Source organism: Elephantulus edwardii, unplaced genomic scaffold (assembly GCF_000299155.1).
Source record: "Elephantulus edwardii isolate Elephantulus edwardi_28Jun2011 unplaced genomic scaffold, EleEdw1.0 scaffold00032, whole genome shotgun sequence".
Lineage (NCBI taxonomy): Eukaryota > Metazoa > Chordata > Mammalia > Macroscelidea > Macroscelididae > Elephantulus > Elephantulus edwardii.
The window spans coordinates 12876229-12889155 of NW_006399782.1; the positions used below are offsets into that span (position 1 = coordinate 12876229).

General features: G+C 41.5%; 1 protein-coding gene across 1 annotated transcript in view; it reads right to left on the bottom strand.

Annotated features, from left to right (window-relative positions):
- ARHGAP31 (Rho GTPase activating protein 31) overlaps positions 1 to 12927 on the bottom strand; it is a 145219-nt gene that overhangs the window by 72202 nt on the left and 60090 nt on the right. The gene's annotated exons all lie outside the window — the stretch shown is intronic.

A 12927-nucleotide genomic window follows, 5' to 3' on the forward strand; every position in this document is an offset into this window, starting at 1 on the left:
ACAAAAATCTTCACTGGTGGGCTAAGAGGCAGCAGCATCATAGACAGAGAAAAGATTGAAGTCAACAATTTCCTCTTACTTGTATTCACAATTAACACTCATAGTAGTGTTGTGTGCTGTCAAGTTGGAGTCGACCCATAGCTGACCCTCCAGCAGGTTTTCAGAGGCAGTTAACTTCATGAGAGGAGACTGCCCATCCTTCTCCTGTGGAGCAGCTGGTGGATTTGAACTGCATGCCTTTGGTATTACAGTACAGTTTCTTACCACTAGGCCACCAGAGCTCCCTCCCATGGCAGTAGAAGTCAGGAAATCAGAAGACATATTGCATTGGGAAAATCCATAGTCAAAGACCTCTCCAAAGTGCTGACAAGCAATGATGCCAGCTAGAAGACTAACGTGGGCCTGATTCAAACCATAATGTTTTCAATTGCTTCCTATACATATTTGAAAGTTGGACAATGAATAAGGATGGCAGAACAAGAATCAGTGCCTTTGAATTGTGGTGCTGGGGAATAATACTAAATACATTATGGGTTAGCAAAAGAATAAGTCTGTCTTGGAGGAAATACATCCAGGCTGCTTCTTAGAGGAAAGAATGGTGAAACTTTGTCTTATACTTTGGGCATATTGTCCAGAGGGGCCAGTTCCCGGGAAAGACACCATGCTGGGAAAAGTGGAGGGTCGGAGAAGAGGAAGACCCCCAACAAAGTGGCTATCAGAGATCATGAAGATGCCACAGCATTCGGCAGAGCTCCTATCTGTTTCATAGGATTGTTATAAGCAAGAATCAACTCTTGCGTAACAACACTGATATAATCCTGTTTGGAAAGAGGATTTTATTTGTTATATTAATATTAGCTCCATAGTCAAGTAGGATTTTAATCTCATAAAGTAGAAAAAGAACTGATATACACACTTGGATTTGGCGGAGGAGAAACGTGAGGGACAGATGCCAAGTGAGTATTGCTACAAGCCAAGAACCAAGAAACACTGTGATTGTCCAATGGGAAGAGATCTACAATATTAAAACCCTAGTTGGCCTTTGAGCCTCAAAAACAGAGAAAACAGATCTCTTGTCTTTATCATCACACACAGTATTTCTGTTAGTGTCTAAGACAAGATTCCTCCCCACCCCCACCTCTTGCATCTGCTCCTCAGGAAATCACTCAGGTGAAGGGCTGGAAGTATGCTGGGGTAGACAGTGGAGTTGATATGAAGTGTAAGGTGGAGCATAGGAAGAGAAGAGCTGCATGTACCTCCAGACAGCCACCTGGGCAGAAAGGACTGAACTCAACAAGTTCATGAGATCCAAACCTGGAAAGAATCCAGTTTGTTTAGCTTTGTTGCCGCTTCACTAACACCAAGTATTTCCTATTTGTCCTTCTCTTCTATTCATTATTAGGGAGCACTGGGGGCCTAGAGGTAAGAAGCTGTGCTGCAATCTCGAAGGCACCCAGGGTGGTTCAAATCCACCAGCCACTCCGAGTGAGAAAGACGGGCAATCTCCTCCTATGTAATTTACTTCTGAAAACCTGCCAACTATGGGCCAGTTTCGACTTGACAGTACACACAACCAACAATATTCATTATTAGAACAAGTGTCTCTCTCTTCCCGACTCTATCTTCTTGCCACCCCTTTTCAGTAAGAAGCAGCCAAAGAGAGTGATAGGTCACACTGTTCTCCAAGACTGAAACACTCACAAGTAATGAGGGAAATCACAACCTACAAATAAAAGGAGTAGAAAATGAACTTTTTATAATACACAATAATATTGTGAAATGAGCATTTTATAATCCCTTGGGCAAAAAGGATTTTCTCTTAACTTAGCCTTAGTGGTGCTAGCTTTGTTTTGGTCAAACTAAAATTCTTTAAACTCTTCTTTTTTTAAAGTTTTTTTAAAAATTAATTTTAATGAAAGTTTACAGAGACTTAGGGTTTCCAGTCATTCATTGTTGCACTTTTCTCCCTGTCCACCCCCTTCCACCCAATTCACTCTTCTCCTTGAAAACAAAAAGAAAAATTCTTTTATTGTTATACAATCCTTCCCCCTAAGTCCACTCCACTGTGCAGCCTTCATTCTGGACTCCTGTCATGACAATAATACCTAATCATATATCCCTTTTAAACAGTTCTCTCCCTCATCTGTTTCAATGCAGTATACATCATTCCTCTCCTCCTTCTCTGCCTTCCCTCAACCCTGATGTCAGTCCCATTTTACAACAGTGGCCTTATTCAATATTTGACCTTTTGTGACTGAGATATCTGCATAAGGTCCTCCAGGTTCACTCATTTTGCATAATATTTCATGAGTTCCTTTGTTTTTGTTTTTGTTTTTTTTCTTTCTATATTTTATTAATTTTCATAAACATTTACAGAGATTTTGGGTTTCCATTCATTCATTGTTGCACCATTCTCTCTACCCTCCTCCCAGTTTGTTCTTGTCCAAATGCCACAGTGCTTGTCAAAGCCAGTTCTGATTAATCTTCATCAGTGTGTCCTTTGCCATTCCCTATCACTCCTCCCTGAGAGAGACTTCACCCTGAGTCATAAGGAAAAGGGGATGGCGTATTCTCTTAGCTACTTCCTGCTGAAAAGGGACGCTGTGGGTTTCAGGGTGAAGATCTTCTCTCACTACTCTAAAGGGCCCCTTTGGCAGTAGGAAACACATAGACTATTATGGAGATTGATTTTGGAATTTAGATGCACTCTTATTGATTGTGCTTGGCCGTACATGTTCATATCCTTGAAGATGTTCCATGAGTTCCTTGAAACTCTTTTGCCTTCTCCTGTTTGGCCCCTGCCGCCATCCCAGAAACTAACGGTTAAAATCATTTACTCCTGCAATTTATGGGCAGGAGGTCAGTCTTTTTTAGCTCCCTTTTTAATGTTCTTTCCTATTTGCCCTAAGCAATTTTCCTTCGAGAGTTAAATGACAGTGATAGGTCAATCAAGATATGCTTTCCAAGACTATGTCAAAGCTTTAGCTCTGGAATATAAGTAAGAACAGATCAGCTAGTCTGGGACCACTGAACAGGTCACCTGAGCAAGAGAAAATACTGTAAAAATTCCTCCCCTTCTGTTGCTCTGTACCTCCCCTATATAGACAAACCTCCACATTCAAAATGGTGAGACAGATGTGGGAAGGTCGTACTCTTGTCTCCTATGTCAAAGTCAGTCATTGCTGTAGAATCAGAACAAAGTCGTAGCTGATCCTTCTGATTCAGTGGCTTTCAAAGGTTCTTTTTTCAAATTTTTTTTTAAATTAATGATTTTTTTAAGTGCAACATATATATATATTTTAGAGCATATTCTTTCCATTTAATTTCCCCCCATTCATTTATTGTTGTACATTTTCCTCCCTGCACACCCCTCCCTTCAGTTTGTTTTTCCCTTTGGAAAAAAAGATTCTTTCATTGCTATACTACAATTCTCCCCCCCCACACACACCTTGAGTCCACAGTCCACTTTACTATGCTTTTTCTGTAATCTTGTCATGAAAATAATACCTAATCATATATTCCTCCTAAACAGTTCTTTCCCTCATCTGTTTAATGCAGTTATCCCCTTTTCTTAGGTTCATAGGAAGACACTTCATCTCTTTCCTGCAGAGAAGCTGGTGGATTCAAACCACCTGCCTTTAGCTGGCCGTGCACCTCCTTACCACTTAGCCACCAGAGCTCGACACCAGAGTCTCCTAAATATTCCACCTCCCCCTGGCCTCTGAAATGGCTTTCAAGCAGGTGGCAAATCTGAGGTTTTGCAGTAACACTTTTTTTCCATGCCATCTGCTCCTTGGGAAGTCACCCAGGTAGAAGGCCTTAAGTGAGAATGGACTAAGAAAAGGGCTGCATATGCTTCCAGAGAAAGTACCTGGAAAGAAGGGGCTTGAACTGAGTAAGTTTATAGGAGTAAAACCTGGAAAATAAATCTGCTTCTTGAACTGTCTATGCCTCACTAACACCAATCATCTAAAATATGAGGACAATGTAAATCATGCTTAGTGGGTGGTCATGTGGATGCAAAGAACTAATATTAACCAAATGCTGTGCTGGTCACTGAGCCCTGTGCTTGACAATCATTGTTTCATTTAATTGTCACATCTCTGAGGCAAGCATTCTTATTCTATTTCTGGAAAATGAGAATTTTGTATGGTTAGACAAATTGTCCAAGATCAGATTACTAGTGGCAGACTTGGGATGCAATTTCAAGTCTCTATGAATCCAAAGCTCATACATTTTCTGATACCTTTCTTAAGCAGAACCCACAGACTAGGGAAACTGGAGCACAAAGTAGACAGCAGAGGTAATTTTATATCTAAAAAAGCAGCTTGAGAAACAGAATTTTAGTTCTTCTGAATCCAGACTTGTGGTCTATGAAACTAGAGTGATTCATCCAGGCCACTGAACTAGAGTGACCCATCACTGAGCACTTTTCAACTTTTAACTTAAGGAGACTCCTAAAAGTCACCTTTAGGTCAAGCCATAGTCTTGCTAATCTGTGAAGACCATTTGCCTTAAGCATTGCTCCCTTTTGAAGAATTCAGACTATTTTGGAAATAGAAGCTCCAAGAATAGACTGAAAGCTATGTTTTAGGGTAAACTGTTATAAAAACATGTGCCATTTCTATTGCAATGTGGATAAGGATCATGATAAATGGAGAAAAAACTGATGTCAAAGATTTTGTTTTCCTTAGATCCAAGAAAACTCAAGGAACCAATAGCCAAGGAATCAAAAGATGCATTGCATTAGGCAAATCTGTCAAGGATCTTGTTAAAGAGCTAAAGAGCAAGGATTAGTCAGTTCAAGACTAAGGTCCATCTGACCTAAGTAAGTCATGGTGCTTTCGCAATTATGTCATATGTTTGTGAAAGTTGGACGATGAAAAAGGAAGACTAAAGAAGGGCTGGTATCTTGGAATTGTAGTGTTGGTGAAGATTATTGGAGAGACCAGTCCCTGGAGAAGGATATAATGTTTAGTAAAGTCAAAAAGAGAGAGAGAAAAAAAAAGATCCTCCATGAGACAAACTGATACCATAGCTGGAAAAATGAATTTAAGGATGGCACAGATTATAGGATTAGTGAAGGATCAAATATTATTTCAGACTGTTTTACAGAGGGTAGCTATGTGTCAGAGGCAGCTTGACAGAACCTAATACATCATAAGCTGTTTTGGAAAGTCTATTATTCTATTTTAAAATGTGAAATTCTGATGGCACAGTTGTTAAATGCTCAACTGCTGACCAGAAGGTTGGCCATTCAAATCCACCTGCTGCTCCCCATAAAGATTCAAAGCCTTAGAAACAAACACACGTAACAATTCTATTTTGTCACTCTGAGTCACAGTCAATTCAACAGTAATAGGTTAGGACTTGTTTGTTGTTAGTTAGCTAACTAATCCAGCAGCTCCAGCGGAGAAAGATGGGCAATCTCCTTCTGTGTGATTTATAGCCTCTGAAAAGCCAATGGAGGGTCAGTGATTAGTTTCAACTTGAACAGCAAGAGCTTTACCTTTGAATTGTTACTATTCGCCTAATAGGACTCGTTTTATTTTTACAAGCTTGATGAAGAGTGTTTAGACAAATAATTAAAAAACCTGAGCTCTATTAAAATTTTAAAACAGAAACATTATGGGCAGTGAGTTTTTGTTCCTAGGTTTATGTCATGTTTGGAGAACAAGTCAGAAAAGAAGAATGAGAATGGCTGCATAATGGAAGAATGTAATCAACAATACTGAATTGTACATGTTGAAACTGCTGAACTGGATGTACATTTTACTGTGTATGTATTCCACAGTAACAAAAAAGTAAAGTATAAAAAAAGGGGGGTGGGGAGATCTAGTAGTCTAGTGGTAAGAAGCTGTACTGCAGTCCTGAAGGCACATGGTTTGAATCCACCAGCTGCTTTGCAGGAGAAGGATGGGCAATCTCCTCCTGTGTGATTATCCACCTCTGAAAACCTGCCAGAGGGTCAGCTGTGGGTCAGCTCCAAGCTGATGGTGCACAGCAACAACACAAAGATAAAAAACCTGACCTTGAGGGACATTATGCTGTGTGAAATATCTCAGTCACAAAAGGCCAAATACTGCATAACACCACTGTTATAAAACAGGATTAACATGGGGTTAAGGGAAAATTAAGAAAAGGAAGGATAAATAATGAATACTGAATTAGAACAGATGAAGAAAAGAACTGTTTAAAAGGAAGATATGATTAGGTATTACACATATGACAACAGCTCAGACAGAATAAGAGGTAATTGCAAAGAGAACTAGGAGGAGGGAATGGAGGGAGGTAATTCAAATGGATTAAAGTGGATTTTCTTTTTTTTAAATTTATTATTAATGTCAATGAAAATTTACAGAGACTGGATTTCCATTCATTCATTTTTGCACTTTTCAATGGATTTTCTTTAAAAAAACAAAAACAAAAACAAAACCCCAAAAACAACTGGGGGGAGGGGATGGGGGAAAGGAGGGAGTTGGGGTAAATTGTGTGACAATGAATAAATGTAAATCTAACTTTCCTGTAAATTTTCATTAAAATTACAATGAAAAAATTTTATTAAAGAAAAAGAAATTTGACCTTCAAGTGCTAAAGCCCTGGTGGTGTAATGTATATTTAAGGTCAGTGGTTTGACTCTACCAGTTACTCTTTGGAAAGAAGCTGGGCAGTCCCATCCTGTAAAGGTTTACAGCCTCAGAAAGTCAAAGGAGGGTCGCTATGAATTGCAATTTGGGATTTTCTCACATACTAGGCTATGGACCCTTAAGAGGAATGAATTTTTCCTCTTTTAGTACCCCAGAAAGGTATCCTAGAGGCTCTAGCTGCTGGTAAGAGCAACTGTAACCAGCCAGCCAACCCATTCTCAGACCTCACCTAAGTTAGGATGAGTGCTAATGTCTTCTGCATTGAATTCCCCACAACATCTCATGACCCTGGTGGAGCTGAGGAGAACGCAAGCTAGAAATTAGAGAGGTTTGACTGCTACCTCCAAATATTGAGCTCCTCATTCCTACAAGTTCTGGGTTGCACCTCCATCTTCCAGGCAAAGATACCAAGCCTATTTTTTAGTTGTGTTTCTGTCCCTCACTTACGATGCAAATGAAGCTTCAATTCATCCCCATTCGTTGGAAAGTCAGTGTTTGCTAAATAAAACATGAATTTAACTCTCAAAAGGTTTATACATAACTCCTGTAGTACAGCTGAGTTAACTTCAGCACTACTTTTCTTTTCATGGAGGCTAGAGTCCTCCAGGGATTCAGCTTTAAATGGTGCTGAGTTCATCTGAAGGGCCTCTCCTTCCTCCCCAAGACCACCGCTCTCAAAAAGTGAGAAGCACCGTCTCTGTTGTATTGTACACTCTCATTTCCTGGGTGACACAGCTTCCTAATGGTTTCCAGCATTACCGCACCAAGGGTCCTCCTCCGGTGTTTTTCTAAAATCAATTTTGTTGATAAGCGATGGGGAGCATTTAGAAAAACAACTTCATCTTTGGCGGCTACATCTATGTGAAGAACAGCCAGGTACTTCTTATCAGCTTCTCACTGCTCCCTCGAACCTACCCCCCTCACCCCAAACTTTTCATTTCCTGTCCAATATTCCTGAGCCACAGGCTGCCATTGTTTCCAGAAAAGCTTTGCTTGGAAGCCTGGGTACCTCGGCCTCTCAGCGCTTCCTGTTGTTACAAGGCTTCTCTTTCCTGCTGGAAACAAGGGCACTTCCCCACAGTCTGTAACCCTTTTGGGGTAATCCACATCTTTCATGAGCTTGCTCAGCGCTCACAAATACTGGGTGCTCATGAATTTCACGTACATTTTTAGTACACAAGTTCTATAGCTCTTTGTAGGAAAAAAAATAAGTGAAAGAAAAACAAATCACCTCACCTCACCCCTCAGAGACTTCTTACGATTTGTTTCCAGAATATGCATTCATTGACATGGAATTTATCAGGAGAGCTGAGGCTTTAAGAGCTGTCCACTCCCCACAGCTGAGAGGGGGAGGTCCTGACTGCCCCAAGCCAGTTTCCTGGAAATTCTCACACACTGGTACCCAAAGGGGGCGGGGTGTGTCCTGGGACCTCAAGCAAAGGACAGACTCCAGGAGACCTCTCTGGAGATTCTGATGATGATAGTTGGAGAATCTCAGAGAGATCCACTTTAGAAGAGTATAATTAAAAGGATTCAGGTGCACACCCATGTTTATTGCTGTTTTGTTCACAATAGCAAAGAGTTGAAAACAACTCAAGTGCTCATCAACAAACGAACTGATAGAGAAGCTGTGGTATATCCAAACAATGGAATATTATGCAGCACTGGAAAACAAATCATGAAATAGTATACAAAATAGGTGACCATGGAGGATATTATGCTGAGTTAAATATCTCAGTCACAAAAAGCAAATACTATATAATGCCACTGTTACAAAAAGGGACTAACGAGGGAAGGGGAGTTTGGGGGAAAACTAAGAAAAGAAGGGATAAATAATGTACATGGCATTGAAACAGAGAACTGTATAAAAGGAAGGCATGATTGGGTATTATTGGTATGACAAGTGTCCAGAATAAGAGCTGCATAGTAAAGTGGTCTGGGGGAGGTGGGACTATATAACAATGAAATAATTTTTTTCCAAAGAAAAAAGTGAACTGGAGGGCGGGGAGGAAATGTCCAACAATAAAGGATAAATGGAAATCCAAGTTCTTTATAAACTTACAATAAAACCTCAATTAAGGAAAATGACTTGGGGAAATTTTAAGGAACAAATGAAAGTGAACCAGATGTGAAAGCAGGAGAGGGTGACTCTGTTGGGGATTCTAGGACAGGGCACCTTTTCAATCCATCTTGCCAACTGAATGAGCCGTCACTACACAGATCCATTCTTGGTGAAGATCAGGCTCCTTTGTAGGGTACCTTGTGACCTTCATGATTTCCTCCCCAACATTCCTCTGTCTAGCCACACAACACTCCCCACAGTTCCCGGAAGACCACCCGCATGGATTCTCCTTCCTCCACTGAGATGACTCTCAGAAGGGGCACACAGGCCCTTCAGACCTTCAGAGCCCAGCACTGAAAGGTCTTCTTCAGAGACTTTCCTGTCACTTCAAATAGAAGTAAGAAAAGCGACTTACAGCTCTCCTGTACAGTCTAGATGTCAGGACCTAACAGTTGGCACTTTGAACTCACCTAGTGGCACCAGAAGTTGTTTGCTTTTGTTTTTTTAATCCACCAGTGGCTCCCAGGGAGAAAGCTGGGTGACTGTGATTTAGAGCCTTGGCAACCTGATGGAAGGTCATTGGGAGTCTGATTTAGAGCCTTGGCAACCTGATGGAAGGTCATTGGGAGTCAGACCTGATTCGAATGCAGCAAGTTGAAGTCTGGGTGAGTGGCATCAGAGAAGAAAAGGCCTGGTGGTCTTCTATAAAGATTACGGTGAAGAAAACCCTATGGACCACCTCTACTCAGAAACACATGGTCACCATGCATCAGACTCAACTGCACAGCAATGGGTTTGACTTTCAGTTTATGATGAAAAGAAAAATATTTTCATTTCAATAGATACCTCTTTTGTTACCCCAGTAACATAGTTGAGGGACAAGAAGTAGAGTGCTTTGGGAATTAAAACTCTCCTCACAGTTTCTTTGAATTTCTGAGACATCCCAACAGAAAGGTATGCTTCCCCAGAGACTACCCTTTAACCTTTGTGGTGATGTATTATTATCCCTTATGAGAGAGGCGGGGGGGGGGGGGGGGGGTTGGGGTGGAATTCAGTGTTCTAATAACATTTAAATTTGCTATTCTGAAGTTTTGAAACTCAAAGAATCCTTGGTATTCTCTTAAATGTGTCCTGTACAGAGTTATACTTCATTTGGAGGTTCAAACTCATAGCTGACTGTAATAACGGAGGAGATCACCCATCTATGGTGGTAATAAGGGTTTACTGTTCAAAATTGCTCCCTTAGCCATTGATTTTGACCTTTCCAGGTGTATAGGTGGAAATATATAAATAGAGTGTGTCACCCTAATCCACAGGAGGATTAGCTAATCTCTCACTAAATTGAGCTGATTCAGCCTCACCACCAACAAAGAAGAAGCATGCAGAGAATGCGTCCCTTGGGAGCAGATTCCTGCCTCACTCACACTGAGGCCTGCAGGAGCTGAAGCAGTAGCCAAAACAGAGAACCAGAGACTCCACAAGAGATGGAGCGGACCTTAGGAACCAGAGCTAAGAGCCTATGCTCACTTTTGCTGGATGACTAGGGTAGGGAGAGCTGTAACTGACAGGACTAAGAACTTGTAACCCTGGCCTAAAGCCATGGTGAGGCTGAAGGCTAAGGTGCCTGTGGGCTCATTTCAGTACCTGTCCTGATCCAACGATTGTACTCTGCAGCTAACCTGAATTACAGCTTTCTGTGTGGTCTATGAGCTACTGCAATGGATTTAAGACCCGATGGAACAATGCCTTAGGAAGAAAGAGATCCAGGAGCATGAGGAACATATCTTACTTACTTCACGGGAATTGGTTTTGTGTTGTAGATGTTGCTGGCGGATACAGTTCCTTTCTATGGGGTTGGTAAAGGTCAGATATGGCTGTTTCCTCATGGCCCCTGTTTGTTTTTTTTTACACCATCTTTCTCTCTTGAAGCAGCTGGTAGATTTGAACCACCCACGTTTAGGTTGGTAGTGCAACTCTTTACCCACTAGGTCACTCTTTACCCTATTGCAATGACTCACACCTGCTCACTTCTTTCTCACTCATAATTGTACCCTTGTTGTTCACTGATGAAAAGAGCACTATAGCACTATAACACTTCCTTAGAGGAGCAGGTAGTCATAAATAAAATACAAAGAACACAGACAACTAGCAAGGAAAATGTGAGTCAACTCCTCAGGTACCCTTAATTTCTAGGTAAGGGTTATTAGATACCAGACAGATATGTGTTGCTTTTAATTTCTGACTTTCCCTCCCACCCCCCTCATCTTTTCCTCTAATAGTTTTAGAACTGGGCATTTTGGTGATGTAGTAGGTTAAATAATGGGTTTCTAAACACAGGAGCAATAGTTTGAACCTTGGAAAACTGATGATCAACATGAGTTGAATTGACTTGAAGGCAGTGAGTTTTGGCAACAGAGCTGTCAGCTAAGATACAATTCAAAGATAGCCTGGGATGGGCAGCTCTTAAGTAGGCTCAGGTTTGAATGCCTTTTTTGAGTACAGGCATCTGCACACGTTCAGGGATGTTGGGGGCACTCGCAATGCCAGAGGCAGCCTCTGGAAGAGGCTCTGTATGCAAACGGAATCCTTGCACTTGCACACAAGGGGACTTTTGAAAGGTTCTTAGAAAAAGAATGATGGTAACCAACACATGGTTTAAAAGTTCTGTCAGGGTCAATTAGAGTGGAGAAAAACTAGAGAGAGAGAGAGAATTTCTGAGAAAGAATCCAGGCATTGAGTAATTCACCTCCAGGATAATCACATGCAGTTAAAACTCCTCTGAGAACCCTTCCCTGATCCCCAAGTAGGGGATCCAACAAATAAGCTGTACTTTATATGGTTTTATAGAAATTGTTAGCTGCCATCAGTTTTGGAATCCAACTCATGGAAGCCCCTGGGGCAATGGAACACAATGCTGTCCAGTCCTGCACAGTCTACATTCAGATCAGAGCCTTGTGATACATAAGGTTTTCGTGGGCTGATTTTGGAAAGAGATTGATTGCCAGGCCTTTCTTACTACACTTAGTTTGTAAGTTCTGCTGAAACATGTTCAGCCTCATGACAACAAGCAAGCAACCACAGACAGACTGTTGTTAGCTGTGATTGAGGCACACTGGTCAGAAATCAAACCCTTACAAGGCATAGTTTTGACCCCCTCTCCCTGTCTCAAATTCATATTTCCTTTTTCTTGTTCCCGCCCACCTCACCCCACCTCCAAGCATCTACCTGATTCTGATTCTCTCTTTCTGCTCTTCACTTGGCCCACACGACGCCTGGAATTTTGAAAGGTCAGAGGTGAGAGGTAACATAAAATCACCCTGTTGAACCTATCTGATTCAGTGCCAGTAAGCTGAGGATCTGGGAAATACAGAGACTCACACAAGGCCATTCAGCTCGATAGTGGCATCTTAGAGCTGAAGAGAGAAAAGGGGATCACTGTAATTTGAAAAGTAACTAGGATTTCTTTTCCTTCCAATATTCAGGACTAGAGCATAAATAAGTGGTAGGCTCCTCTCTGCCCCAAGACCAACTAATATTTTAATGTAAAAGTAATTGATGATATTCAAACTTAGATGTTCCCTTAGCAGTCAGAATAAATTCATTATCTCTGTCAGATCCCATGTGTCAAACATAGTGTGGGGTTTCTGAGATTTTTTTAGAAAAAATAGAAAACACTGCCTGTGACCTCAACTTACCCTCTAGTTTGTTCAATCACAGGCAGTTAAATTGTGGGGAGAACAAAAATATCTGAAGAGCCATTTCTTCATTCTACAGCCATCAGGCAGGGGTCAGTCGGGTTTAATGATATCTTTCTGGAGAAAAATAATGGGAATGAGTTGCCAGAGGCTGTCTCTTCACTTCTACAAATTTGCTTTCTCTGGTTAAAAAGTAAGTAAGTGATACTCAGTGAGAAGCAGGGTTTTGTTTATTGTTTCAAAGACCTCAGAATTCTGTTTAAAGAGGGTGCGGGCTTGCAATGGATTGTCCCAGCTTGAATTCACTGACGATAAATAGTAGCAGCTGGTTCTGAGGGTGCCATCAGAGTGCGGAGGGTGTGGACCCAGGGTGAGGTACTCGGTGGGAACACAAGCAGGCAGGTCTGAGCTGGCAGAGGGAAAGTGAGGGGGGCTTCCCTAGGAGCAGTAACACAGGGAGGAGAGGCCACAGCCCTGGAGATGGAGCACTGAGCTCAAAGCAGTTGGAATGACAATCAGAGCC